The sequence below is a fragment of the Castor canadensis genome, chromosome 6, assembly GCF_047511655.1.
Source record: "Castor canadensis chromosome 6, mCasCan1.hap1v2, whole genome shotgun sequence".
Taxonomy (NCBI): Eukaryota; Metazoa; Chordata; class Mammalia; order Rodentia; family Castoridae; genus Castor; species Castor canadensis.
This window is the reverse complement of record NC_133391.1, coordinates 18,812,791-18,826,342: the sequence shown is the minus strand read 5'-3', so window position 1 is coordinate 18,826,342 and position 13,552 is coordinate 18,812,791. Positions and strand designations below refer to the sequence as shown.

At 44.5% G+C, this 13,552-nt stretch overlaps 1 protein-coding gene across 3 annotated transcripts in view; it reads left to right on the top strand.

Annotated features, from left to right (window-relative positions):
• Rassf8 (Ras association domain family member 8) overlaps positions 1 to 13,552 on the top strand; it is a 77,164-nt gene that overhangs the window by 49,349 nt on the left and 14,263 nt on the right. The window lies entirely within an intron of this gene.

Genomic DNA, 13,552 nt, shown 5'->3' with positions numbered 1-13,552 from the left:
TGCACTTGGGGTTGGCCTTAATTTCAGGTTCAAAATATTTTCTTAATACACTAACAAAACCATCTCCCCGGCACTCTTTTATGATATTAAAACCTAAATTTTTCCTTTTAGTTTAAATTTTTGCCATTCTGATCAGAGAAACATTTTTTGCCCCTGGTTAAAGAAGCTGTCAGTCTCAGACAATGCTGCCTGATTTAAACTTGTGTTGCTTGTCTTTGAATCAGTTATCTGACCAGTGTTTACTAGTTTTTGTTCTTAACTAACTTACTCTGCCTGACTGCCATTTGTTTTTGTGGCCATGTTTGGAAACTTGGTCATTTGTACTACACTTGGTTGGAAAAAGATTTAAGGCTAGTGTCTGGGCCATCCCAGCACCACAAAAAAAAAAAGAAAGAAAGAAAGAAAAGAAAGAAAATCCACAGGGTTTAGGGCAATTTACAGAGAGGTCTATACTATTGGGAAAAGAGTCAAAAAAAAAAAAAAAACCGAGGTAAAGGGCTCCATGTCCTTTGTTTGTCATGGGTTGTAGATGACACAATAACATGTATAATTATCTCCCAGTTGATTGTAACTCATCCATTTTCCAAGGCGTGGGTGACTTAGCTGTTACAGTCACACTTGATGATAAGATAATTGTTAGTAGTTTCCCCCATGATCCAAAGAATTTGAAGAGTCACCTTGTGCTAGATTTCTGGATTGCTTTGATTTTACCAACTGCTGAATCCTTAAGGGTTCAACACCCCAAGATGCTCGATGGTTTAGGTTTTTCACCTGTGTTGCTTGCTGGGGTTCTCAGGCATCCTGTGGCTGAATGCTGCACAGGTCCGTCCTCCTCACCATGGTGGTGCGAGGCTGGGAAGAGTCCTCTATCTGCATCCACAGCCCTCGGAACCTCGGTCACACCAACGGCAGAAGCACAAAGGGGATGCGAACCCAGCCAAGCTAAGGGCAGTGTGTCACCTGGATGGCAGAGAGGCAGAGGTGGCTGTAAAGTTAGGAACACCTGAGATAATAAAGGTTTGCACCATTGTTAAACAGTAAGAATGGCAAGCTATGGATAGTCTGAAAATACCTGGCTGCATCTGGAGATGCTTGTGAAGTGGAGGGATAGAGGCTTAGGAAAAAATGGCTTGATAGCAACTGCAGCCACAAGTGTAAAACTACAGACATTTCTGTCATCATTGAAAGTGGCTTTGTCTGACTTGCATTTTACTGATAAGTGTTTTCCAAGTAAATTTATCGAACTCTCTTGAGTTTTCAGTATCACATGCTAGTTACTTTAGTGACATACATGTTCCCGAGTTTAGTTTTAGTTGAATTTCACTGGACAATGCCAGTATGTATAACACAGTGAATGGCAAACCTCCCGGATCCCGGGGAAGCAGTACCTCACACATAGTTTTGGGAAACATGGCAATTTTACATCGGGGAGGTGTCTGAATTTGGAATTTCTCCACTGAGCTTGCTGTGCTGAAAAGGTCCTTCTCCAGGGGGCCCGTGGCACTTTCTTAGCCCCAGTCCTCCTCCCCTGAGTGACCTCATTTAACAGAGAAAAGTCCCCAGTGTCTTTTAGACAGTTTATCAGAATATTGTGTACCTGGGTGCTTCTTTTCTCCTAAAAGAAGCAAGAGAAGCTTGAACCGCTAATGTAAATCAGAGTTATATGTCTTTGTGATTTTGTGTTCATAAAAGGTGTTCAAAGTCACCAAGGCAAGGAACTTTGGAGTGCTTGTTCCAAAAAACTGCAGAGAAGGGCGTCCCAGAGGCTCTGTCAGATGCTCCCTGGGAACACGTGTTTTCAGAAGAAGGAGAAGAATTTGCAAATTGTTGTACTGTGCTCAGCAGAGAATTCTGAGGAAAATGTTTCCTGGCACTTTTTGCTGTGTATTTCCCTGCATTTCATAATCCAGAAAACCTCCAAACCCAGTAAAAGAGAGCTAGGGAGATTTTGTGAGCCTGTACAACACCCAGCTTCCTGGCCACTCTGCAGTTACTGAAAGCAGGCAGGAGGCACACAAGAGCATCAGCTGGTGAGGTTGCAGTGCTGCAGTGCCAGCATAACTAAGCATGGAGGAGGCACCTTGACTCTGCCCAGAATAGTGACTGTCCACAAACGCTGTCAGGGTAAACACCTGGACTCCTTAACAACAAAGCTAAGACATCACGTAATGAGTCGAAAGAAAAGCATCTTATCAGCTCAAATGCTCCACAGAGAGCAGTTTGTATGCAATCTTGCTTTAAAGCTAGTCTGTCTGCAGCTCAATTTGTGAGACACTGTCCTTCAATTGTGACTTTTCCTCTAAGGTAAAAATTCAGGATGGTTTAAATGTTACCAAAGAGTTCACTTGGCCCATCGTGTTAGTCAGCTCCCCTTCTCTGTGACAAAATACCTGACACAGACATCTTAAAAAGTGGAAAGGTTGACTTTGGCTCATGGTTTCAAAGATTTCAGCCCATGGTCAGCTGGCTCCGTGGCATGGGCTATGGTGAGGTGGAGCATCATGGCAGCAGGAGCAGAGACAGCAGAGAGTGAGCTGGCCAGCTTCCTCTTCCTCCTGCTTCTGAACCATCTGGACCTCTGCCTATTGGATGGTGCCACCCATATGCAAAGAAGACTCCCCCCAATTCCTGCCCCACAAGCCAGTCATCTCTGGACATGCCCTCACAATACATGCAGAAGTGTGCTTTAAGGACCTCGAGATGTTTCCCCATCTGGTCAAGTTGACAGCCAGGAATGATGGCCAGTCAGTCGCTGTCCCACCTGAATGCCCCAACCTGGAGTCCAGGGCATTCTGGAATATGAGAATATGGTGGAGCTATCTGTCTCTTCTTTTCTTTTCTTTGTGCTTGTACTTGAACCCAGGACCACACATAGGCTAAGCGTGTGCTCTACTACTGAGTTACCCCCCAACCCCAGTGGAATTGCTTTGGTGAAAAAAATTTGATATTTGCTTAAATACATATTAAAGCAGTAAGGAAAAATAGTTATTTTTAGGTCATTTCAGAAAATCACATTGTTTATAGCATTTTTTGTTTTCACAATTTAAAGATGACAGAAATAGTGAGGTCTTTCGTGTCCTTTTATATTTTCCCAGGATATCATTTGTTCAAAACAAATAAGGCATTATTATTGCTCTTACATCTTAAAGCCTGGCCAAGTTTTCTGCAATGTAAGTGGTTCTAGGGACGTAGCATTAATGTGATTATCCAGGATATTATTTTAGAGGGAAAAAGAAAGTTCTAAGTTGAAGTGGGTAGTACTCATCTCCACAAAGAGAGAGAAAGCTAAGGAGCTACGTATTCGTTTCTAGTGTGTTTTTGTGGGTGGGGACCATTTTGTGCGTTCAGTATGCAGACTCCCCATTCCCTCAGGAAGGTTGCAGCTAGAACTCCAGAGTCAGATTCTGTGCAGCACGACTGTGTTGCACCCGTCACTTAACCCTCTCACAGCCTCCAGGCCGTCCATTGTCATGGGGACGATAATGGTGTTACTTCTGGGGGATCAGAGCTCAGTGTGCCCATGTAAATTTGGAAAATAATTCAAAATGCTTTGCTCTTTGAAAGGGTCTTGTTTTTAAAAGAAAGTTTAAAAGGGAGTTATTTAATCTGTGTGGTGTCCGGCCTGCAGCATGCACAGGCCAGAGCACTGCTTGTTCTCTTGCTGGTTTCATCTGACTTGACTTCAGCATCTTCATGTCTGTCATGTTGCCTGATAAAAGGCTCCTGTGTTTTCGGAGACAAATCCTTTCTTTTGAGGGTCTGCGTTGCTGTTTTCTAACTTAGAGTTTGGGGGACATTCATAGACATTTATACTTTCTACATAACTATAGGATCTGTTTCCTGATTTTTCTGGAAAGTGTTCATATTTCTAAATTCTGCTTCTGAACAGTGTTTTTTACAAACCTGGCTTAATGGTGCTCCCTCACCAAGTGAGGCATTAGATTCTCAGCATCTTGACCAACATCACGGCACCTGCAGCTGGGTTGGGAACAGGACCCTTGGCCGAGTCTCCTCTGTTCCCATGAAATTTGGCATAATGCTCCTGTCAGGCTCAGAAGGCAAATTTTTAAAGTGACTTTCATGGGGTGAGCCCTGCTAAGTAGACAGCAGGTCCATTCTTCAGTTTTTTCTTAGGTAACTGGGCCCTGGTTTCCACTCGCCCACTGCTTTCAAGGTCTGAGAGTGAGGACCCAATGGCAGCATGCTGATGTCAACCGTAGACTCAGACCCGAGCTCTGGCTGCTACTGTGCCTCGACTCTTGAGTAGGTCAGTTAACCTCTACTACCAGATGTTTGAGGGGGATTATTGTGGGGGGTGTGGTAGGAGTTACAAAATGGTAGAGATAAATGGATGACCAAAACACCCGTCAACACTATTTGAATTTTCCACCATCAAAATCAGAAGGCATTATCTCAGATTGTGGTCATTCTCATGCTGTAACTGTCGCCTGCTGTGTGACACTTGGTAGTTCACAGCACGGTGGTTGGTGACCTCCAGGTCCTCTTCCATGGCGTCTCTGGCAGTATGAATTTGTTGTCAATGTTTTTGCCCAGTTACTCTTGAAGGAATCACTAGGCAATCTGAGAGTTGAAGACATTCATTTTGTTTTTACTTCTAATTCACTGCTTGAGTAGGTTTACTTAAAACTTGTAACTAATGTCTCAGTTGAGAGAAATCAAGTGATCTGCCTTTTATTAAGAAATAACTTGTGGTTTTGCTCATGTTACAGAGCGTCGGACCCTGCTGGAGCTGTAGTTAGCATAGGGCTTGTGAATCACATCGTGTGTGAAAGTCAAATGGTAGCTTGGTTCGAATGTCATTGCCCTTTCAGTGTGTGTGAGTACTGGGCTCACTGAGGGCCGTTTATTTCTGGAACTGTTCCCATCTTTTGGTTTCTGTTTTTGCTGCAGTGTAGGTGCCCAGTGTCTCCCCAAGGGCCATTTTTAAAGGCTCGATCCCCAGGGGTACGTTGGGAAGTGGGGCGTAGTGGGGGGTGGTCCTTAGCTCATTGGGGTTGTGCCCGCAAGAGGACTGAGACCCCAGCTTCTTCCTCTGGCTTCTGGCTGAGGTGAGCAGTTCATCCGTGACAGCCCCTCCCTCGCCATCTGGCATCCACATTGGACGCTGATAAGCCATAAGTCCACCTAGTTACGGACTGGAACCTCTAAAACTGTGAGCCCATGAGCCTTTCCTCTTTATAAGTCAGTTAGCTACTGTATTTTGTTATTGTGTTAGAAAGCTGATTGACACAGCTGTTATATCATAACTATACTAGTAGTCTTTGTTTTTAAAAAAAGAAATTAGAAAATTGTGTCCTTCATGTAAGATTTTTGAGTTCAGTGGCTAGATCTGAGTGAAAAATTAGCAGTTCCATTCTCTTAGACATTCAGCTGCTATTATATAAATTTTGAGTGATAAAGCTTGCAAAGAGGGTAATGTCAGTGAGTTGGTAGAAGGTGATTGGGGGTGGGGTGGTGAGAGGGAGTGGTGAAGTGATGTCTTCTGCAGGAGGAAAAGTGTTGGCCCCAAGTTTGAAAGGAATAGCAAAGGCTAGGGCACAGTCTTGTGCCTGGACTTGTGCCACAGGGTTTGAGAAGCAGAGCAGACCTACAGGTAGGAGGGGACCTCAGACTGCAGTGTTGACACCTGCCCAAATGCCCCCTGCACCCCTATACTCCTCCACAGTGTCACTTATGCCTTCAATCCTATTCCCTTTGTATTAGTAAGGTATCTGCTGATGTTTTACTAGACTGTGCCTTTTTATTGTTTTCTGAGCACCAAATATATTTGTATAGAACTCACATGAACATTTTATTAGACCATGATTTGCATAGCTTTGCTCCATGTGATGTTTGTGTAGTCTAAAATTTAATGGTTTCAGCCTGGAATGGTGGTGCATACTTGTAATCCCAGCTACTCAGGAGCTGAAGGCAGGAGGATTGTGATCTGAGGCTGGCCTGGGAAAAATTTAGCAAGACCCCCACCTGAAAAACAAACTGAAAACAAAAGAACGAGGGGCACAGCTCAAGGGGTAGAGTTCTTGTGTGGCAAGTGCAGGGCTCTGGGTTCAGTCATCAGTAACACACACACACACACACACACACACACGCACGCAAAGAGATTTGATAATTTATTCAATCTATGTCTTTTCCCTTGAACATCTGTCACATTGAAACACAAGCAATGTGTTTCTGACAGCTTCTCTCTGTTTTCCTATGTGCAACTTTCAGAGCTTTGCACTGTTTACTTTGTTTCTTAATTTATGCTGTTTGTTGGGATCTCAGTCAACTGTTAGCTTTGTGAACATGTGAAGATTTAGGTGTTCGGAAACTCAGTGTCTCTTTGACATCAGATGACCGCATAAACTTCAACTGTTTACTGATAATTCAGTTGATTTAGTGAGTGGGCACTGTATTTTCGAGTTCCCCAGAGGGAGAGAAAGCCTTGATAATCTAGTTTAAATGACAGATGAAAGCAGAGTCTTTGTGTGTACACGTGTATATACATCTCCACATGTGTGTGTATGTGTGTGTGTGTGGATGTATGCACTCGTACATGTCTACACACATTATGTTTAGCTAAATACTAACTTTGAAATCTACCATCTGAATGAATTTGTATAGCAGCCTGAGGACCTGTTACTTAAGATGCAGAGGAGTGACCTGGTAGCTCTATGTCACTCAATTGACACTGCTGTTCCGGGTCTGTCCTCTTGGTTCTCATTTCGCTGTATAGCACTACGGAAAGAGTATTGCCCCTCAAATGCAAAATATCCCAACTTAATTAACTGCTTTAATTAACGCAGAGTCATACTGAGAGAATGATTTTCTAAATGTTTTGCAATTTTTAGTCTGGTCTTAAAAACAAAATGAGTATTTGTTACCTCTTTATTCCTGATTTCCTTTATTCTTGTTTTACAGAACTAACATGAATGTTTGAGTTTGTTTTGTTAGACCATGATTTGAGCAGGTTTACCATATGTGATTTTTTTTAGTGTAACATTTAATAATTTTTAATTAACTTTCCCTTCTGAATGTTTGGGCATTTCCTTCCACTGAGTTTGTTTATTGAAGTTCTTTTCTGAAATACTACAGTTATAAATCAAAAAATATTTGTCTTTTCTCCAGTTAAAGGTGAAACAGCGACATGAGAATTTGTCAACTGAGAAAGCAAGCAACGTGTTTGAGGGACGCAGGTGGGCGTGGTGTCACCCTCAGTGTCCCAAGCTAGGAAGGGCAAGGATGTGAGCCGCAGGCCTGGCCTGCCTGTGGCTCTGTTCTCTGTATCATCCCATACAGCCAGTTTATAAACCAGAATCAGGAAATGGTTTAGGAGGTCTGTGCCATTTACTTTGGTGATTCCTTTCCTTTTATTTCATTAATTCCTTGCATTTTTTATTTAATCCCTCTGAGTGTGGGATGGAAACTGCCTTTCTTCTTGACTGGGGACATTTCGTCTATTTTGATTAATTGTTTTTAGGGAGGAAAAAGCTTTGTTTAAGTGATAAGGTACTTAAAAACAGCTGTGTTAGGACAATTTTATACTGTGGTTTTTTCCATTTTTAAGGTACATTGGACATTGTTTTTATAATTATTTTTCTTTCTCCTCCTTCATAAATATGTTTTGCTTGAGCATTTCATTTCACTGAGTATTTTAAAAATAATATCCATAAAATGGTTTCAATTAACTGTTCATTTAAGATCCTGTGGAAACCACGGGTATAGGCCAGAACAAGGCATGCAGTGTTTAGGTGCTGCCCGGGCATCAGAGCTCTGCCAGTGGTGTGCATTCTCACTGTGGTATTGAGTGAAGGTAAGAGCTCAGCTTTCCTCCAAGAATTCAAGTCACCCTGCAGGACTCTGCTGGCCTTAGCATGCCTGAGTGCGGTTCTTCACCTCTCAGTCACACCCTCATTCTCAGTGGTCTGCCCTGGTCCTCAGTTAAGGGTGAACCTTGTTGGTGTCTATCCTGCACAGCCAGTACCTGTGAGATTAGACAGACACATGTGCCACTACCACTCTCTTTCAGCTGTTGTGCTAAGAGGCTCAAAAATTAGTATGTGCAAATATCAGAGGGCATTCAGAGGGTGTGGTGGCTCGTGCCTGTAATCCCGGCTGCAAGGGAGGAAGAGGTAAAATAGTTGCTGTCATAAGCTAGCTCTTATGATGTGAGGCCTTATTAAAAATAACCAAAGCAAAAAGCACTGCAGTGTGGCTTGAGTGTAGAGCACCCTCCCAGCAAGTGTGAGGCCCTGAGTTCAAACCCCGGTGCTGCCAAAAAAATTTCCCTTGAAAGAGAGCAGGGTATAGAGCTCAGAGATACTAGAGGGGCCACATATCCAGAAAGCCAAAATATCTTTGCATTTGGGTCTTTGCCTGAGGCTGCTGACATGTTCTGTGGTGTGTCATACTTAATTAAAGTGCTTATTCAGAGTCCAGTGTCAGCTGCTGGGCACGTACACTGTTCTGACACTAGTCCCAGCCTTCCACGCTCAGCATGGCTTGTTGCTGTCCTGTGCTGTGGCCCCCACCTTGCAGTTTGCTGAATTGGATGGAGTCTTTAGTGGCCACCTTACCCTTGGCCACCTTACCAGTTCATACCACTGGGGACATTTCTCCCCAGGTCACTGCTTCAGTAGTACCTGAGCCTTGCTCTCTAGTATGAAACGAGGAACTAGAAGCATGCTGTGGATAGACTATTGAAATGAAAACGTTCTTTTTTAGACATAGGAAAATGACATCTCCCGCTTTCTGCAAGCAGCAGTGGGGTCCTAAACAGTCAGCTGACTCAGTTGCTTCGCCCACATGAGCATCCTGTATTACTTGCAGCCGAAGGTTGATTCCTGTGACTGCACATGCGGTCATGCGGACTCACCCAGCACTGTGGCTTTGGTAGGAGCAGGAGCGAGGCTGAACCAGGTCCTCAGCCCACATCTCCAGTGGAGCACCTGCTCCACTGCTGAAAGCCCATCACCCTAGGTTCCTGAATTCCAGATGCTCCCACTAGGACAGTGAGGAGTAAGCTGTGGCTTCGTGACAGTGTGATCGTCCCTTACACTATCCACCTGCTCTGTTTGCAGTGGCCTTCGCTCTTACACTAACCAGCCTGCGTGTCATTTTCCCACAATGGAAAATGCCTGTTACCTTAGGTCACCAGCCCAGGACAGACCTAACATGTCACCCAGAGATTTAATTATTTAATTGACTTAGATTTTCTTCAGGAAACAAGCAGGATAAAAAATTACTCTTGACTCTTCAAGATTATGGGGAACTCACTGTCTTTCAAATTGTTCCAGTGGATGCCGTTACAATTCTCAGTGAACTGAGAGTAATTGCTCCAATTTAACCAGGCCCTCAGGGACCCGGCATGGCTAGCCTTGCCAAATGTGATCTCTGGCTCCTGTGCTCCTGATGCATTTGGTACCTTATCAGTGAGTAAATCCAACAATGAAAATTTAAGAAGCATTTAAACTGTTCTACTTTTTACTTTGTGTTAATTAAGTCTTAAAATGAAGTCTAGTATGCTAGGCTTAATGGTTCATGCCTATAATCTCAACACTTGGGGGATTCAGGCAGGAGGACAATGAGTTCAAGGCCAGCCTGGGTCACATAAATAAACCCTGTCTCAAATAGGAAAAGTCTAGAAGTTTTTTATAGTCAGATAACAATTTTGACCCAGGTGAGTCAGGGGATCCAATTTTCTTCAGTTATGTTTCTCTGTTTGATTGCTAGTTCTTCACATAATTATTTTATTTTGCTTTTGAAATAGTTGCATATTAGTTTAGCTTATAAATACAAAGCCCCAAGGAAACACGTCCGGCATGTGACATTGGCTGTTTGAAGTCAGTGTCTGGCCATAAGGACAGAGAGCACTGCTGGTTTCTCATTCCTCCATCATGACCAAAACAGGCTTATTCATCAGAATTGATGCACTTTGCGCTTATGATCTTGCAAATCCCATGGTCATCCTACTTTGAGAATGAAAATAAATACCTTTTTATCTCCTTTTAAGTGGCAGGTTTCATTGACACGTTAGGTAATTTGCATTAAATGGTAAATGAGGAATTAGATTTCCGCATCCAAGTAGGACTCGGATACTGAACACAATCTGCCCTCCCTAGTGAGTGGTCTGTACCTAATCAGGTGTGGAGGAGAAAGCCAGTCTGCCCTCAGTGGGCACCTGCAGTGCAAGAGCAGAGACAGTGGGATTCCAGGCCATGGGATTCAGGGCCCAGCCTTTTCTCTGCTTTGCTGAAAGAAGAGATACTCGGGGAACCTCCCAAGTCTCATTCCTCTCCAAGTCAGATCTGGTTGCTGATTTGAACTCTGTGCTTCCCTTGGTTTGGAGGCAATGACTGGTCCAAGTCTGTCTTCAGCTTAGTAGTGGTGGTGTTTCTATGTACAGAAATAACTTTTGAATTCATAGTTCATTGTTTTGGGGAGCAGTAGTGGGATTTGAACTCAGGGCTTCGGGATTGCTAGGCAGGCTAGCCATACCTGCAGTCTTTGAATTTATGGTTCAAAAGTTACTCAAGCATTCTCTGTTTGGCAGTGGCAAATCATTGTGTGTGTTTGGATGTGTAAGTATGTATGAGGATGATGCACAGTAAGAAAGGAGAACGGGTTCATTCAGTTCTGTAGTCAACACAATTGTGGACTTTCAGAAACATGCACCAAGGGACCAGTCCTGGTGGGCATACCTGTAATCCCAGTGACACTCACAAGCAAAATGTTAGTGAGACTCCATCTCAGCTAACAAGACTGGCACCTACCTATAATCCCACCAATGTGGGAGGCGCAGGTAGGAGGATCGCACTTTGAGGCCAGCCTGGGTGAATAGTGAGACCCATGAGAAGGTGAACTGAAGTAGAAAGGGCTGGGGGCGTGGCTCACATGGTAGGGAATCTGCCTAGCTAGCGCAAGAACCTGAGTCCAAACCCCAGCACCAAAAACAAAATGAAAAGTACCATCAGAGAAGAACCCTAGGACTAGAACATCTCTGAAGGAAACGCAGAACCCTTGTCTAGCGGAGGCTGGGTAATGGGGCACCTAACTTGGATTTTCCCCATCAGTCTGTGTTCTTTCTGCCTCAGAAGTACTGCCCAGGACTTCATGCTATGATGTGCTTGGGGGCCATTTTAAAAGTGAAATCCAAAGTCCTGAGTTCAAACTTTGGTCCCACTTAAAAAAAAAAGAAAACCACGAATCAGGTTCCTGCCATCCAGGAAAAATTCATGGGGTAGAGGGATGCAATAGATGATGATAGATAGACAGACAGACAGACAATAAACAATGAAATCACAAACAAAAAGCACCCAAAACAAAATGAACCCTGAGCATAGCAGCAAGCAGACAGGCAAGCACGCTCACTGCAGTGTGAGAGCCCTGTGTGACTTGGCGGGGACAGACACCAGGCCGTCCAGATGTTTTCTACTCTGCCCATCTCCGGAACAAGGAGGAGGCACCAGTAGTGTTTTCTGGGGCTACATATTCTCTGGTGTGTAGCCTGCGAGTGCCGAGGGCCGCCCGTGACTGCCTCACAGAGCACCCTGCTCTCCTGGCTGTGCCTCTGAACTATACATTACACACTTGGCCCAGGAGGCTTTGTGACAACAGGTGGCTGTTCCTGGTAGCACGACACTGAACAAAGTTTAATAGTTAGCGATGTGGGTGTGGAAACCCACACTGAGATGAATCAGTGAGAACACTGTGTGGACACTGTGCCACAGAGCCCTGCTTCCGTCTATGACACTGTTTCCCTGGAAAGCTGATTCCAGATTCCGCTGGAATCCTCATGTCCTTTGCTCCCGGTTCCAGAGATGACCGGTCTGCTACCACGCACCCCAACAGAGTAGGACTTCGGTTTTCCCTCTGGCCAAGTGCGGGGCTGGGCACTGACCCGAGGAGCAGGGTGGTGGGGGCTGCAGCTTGGGGCAGTGCCTGGCCTCCCAAATGACCCTTAGGAATGACACCAGTTCCGAGGGCTGATTGCCAGCATGGCCCAGACCCCTGCGGAAGCCTTGTTGTAAGACACCAGGACAGGCGGGCACTGGCCTGGTCCACTAAGACACTTCTCACCCCTCTGTCAGCCGGTGGGGAGTCTGCAGTCAGGACTGTAGTCCCTGTGCCTCTGTGTTACCTGTCACTCTGTGTTACCTGTCAGGGCTGACATGTACATTGCCTTGTGTTCATGTGTTCTCATTTAATGACAAAAGTTAAAGTATGCTGTATAATTCAGATCGGAAACAGCCTCAATAGGAACCGAGAGCCTAAAGGAGGCCTCTAGAAGAGTCAAAGTCATAGCAATAGAGATGAAATGGTAGTGGTGGGAGGTGGGCAATTGCTTGTGGGCATAACGATTCATTTACACAAGAACAATGGGTTCTTGGGAATCCTCATACAGCCTTGGGCACTTAAAATGTGTCAAGAAGGTAGAACTCATGTGCTTCTGCTGATAAAAAGAAGAAGTCCCATGGAGACCTTTACTTTGTTTTTTTGTGAGACTGAGATTTGAGGATTGAACTCAGGGCCTCATGCTTGCAAAGCAGATGCTCTGCTACTTGAGTCCCACCTCCAGCGCTGAAACATTGTGTTGTTATAACCCTTAAAGCAAATCCAGGAGTTCTGTTCATTAAATCAGTGCTTAGTACAGCTCATAAATCTTAACATTCTTTTTAAACCAACAAAGAAATGGGAAGGCCCCAAAACAATGGACAAGCAGGTTGTGGGTCTGCCCAGGAAGAGAAGAGTGTCAAATGCACAGGCCAGTAACATTCACGTCTGCAGACGGGATCAGGCACTTGGTTTGACCACATGTGAATGTAAATCTCTCTTTTTGGCAAATAGTGCAGCAAATTAAAAAACCAAGCACTGTGCCCGATGCAGTGACTCACACCTATAATCCTAGCTACTTAGGCTAAAATCTGGAGGATCATGGTTCCAGGCCTACCTGAGCAAAAAGCAGGGTGGGAGGTATGGCTCAGTGGTAGAGTGCCTGCCTAGCAAGCTCGAAACCGAGTTCAGATCCCTTTGCCACCAGGATGCTTATCAAGCCCTGAGTGAGCACACATGGCAAGTATGGCCAAGGACAATAGTTATGGGTTATTTGTTTGAGTAACTGTTCCAGTGCAATAAAACTCAAACCCAGCTAAGGGTGAAGAACACAGGGCATTTGCATGCAGAAAGGTGATCTCCTCCCTCAAAGAGGCTTTGTGTCCACCTGCTCGCACAGTGCCTGGGCCTGTGGACAGCAGGGGACACCAAAGATGCCCCCTGAGCTAGCAGGATACCATGGCAACAGTGGCTAAAAATTGCTAATGTTCTGTGGCTAAGGGAAGTGATTCAATTATTTATGATTCCTGCAATGACAGGAATTTTTTTCTCTCCTTAACCTCAGACTCTCCTAATGACAGAATTCAGAAAAGGGGTAGAAAAACAGCATTACATTGAGCAAGAGGGCTTGATGAGGAAAATGAGAATTTTAGACCAATGGAGGGTAACTTAATTAAAATTATTACTATGAAATAAGTAGAAATAATACGAGCAATGTCAG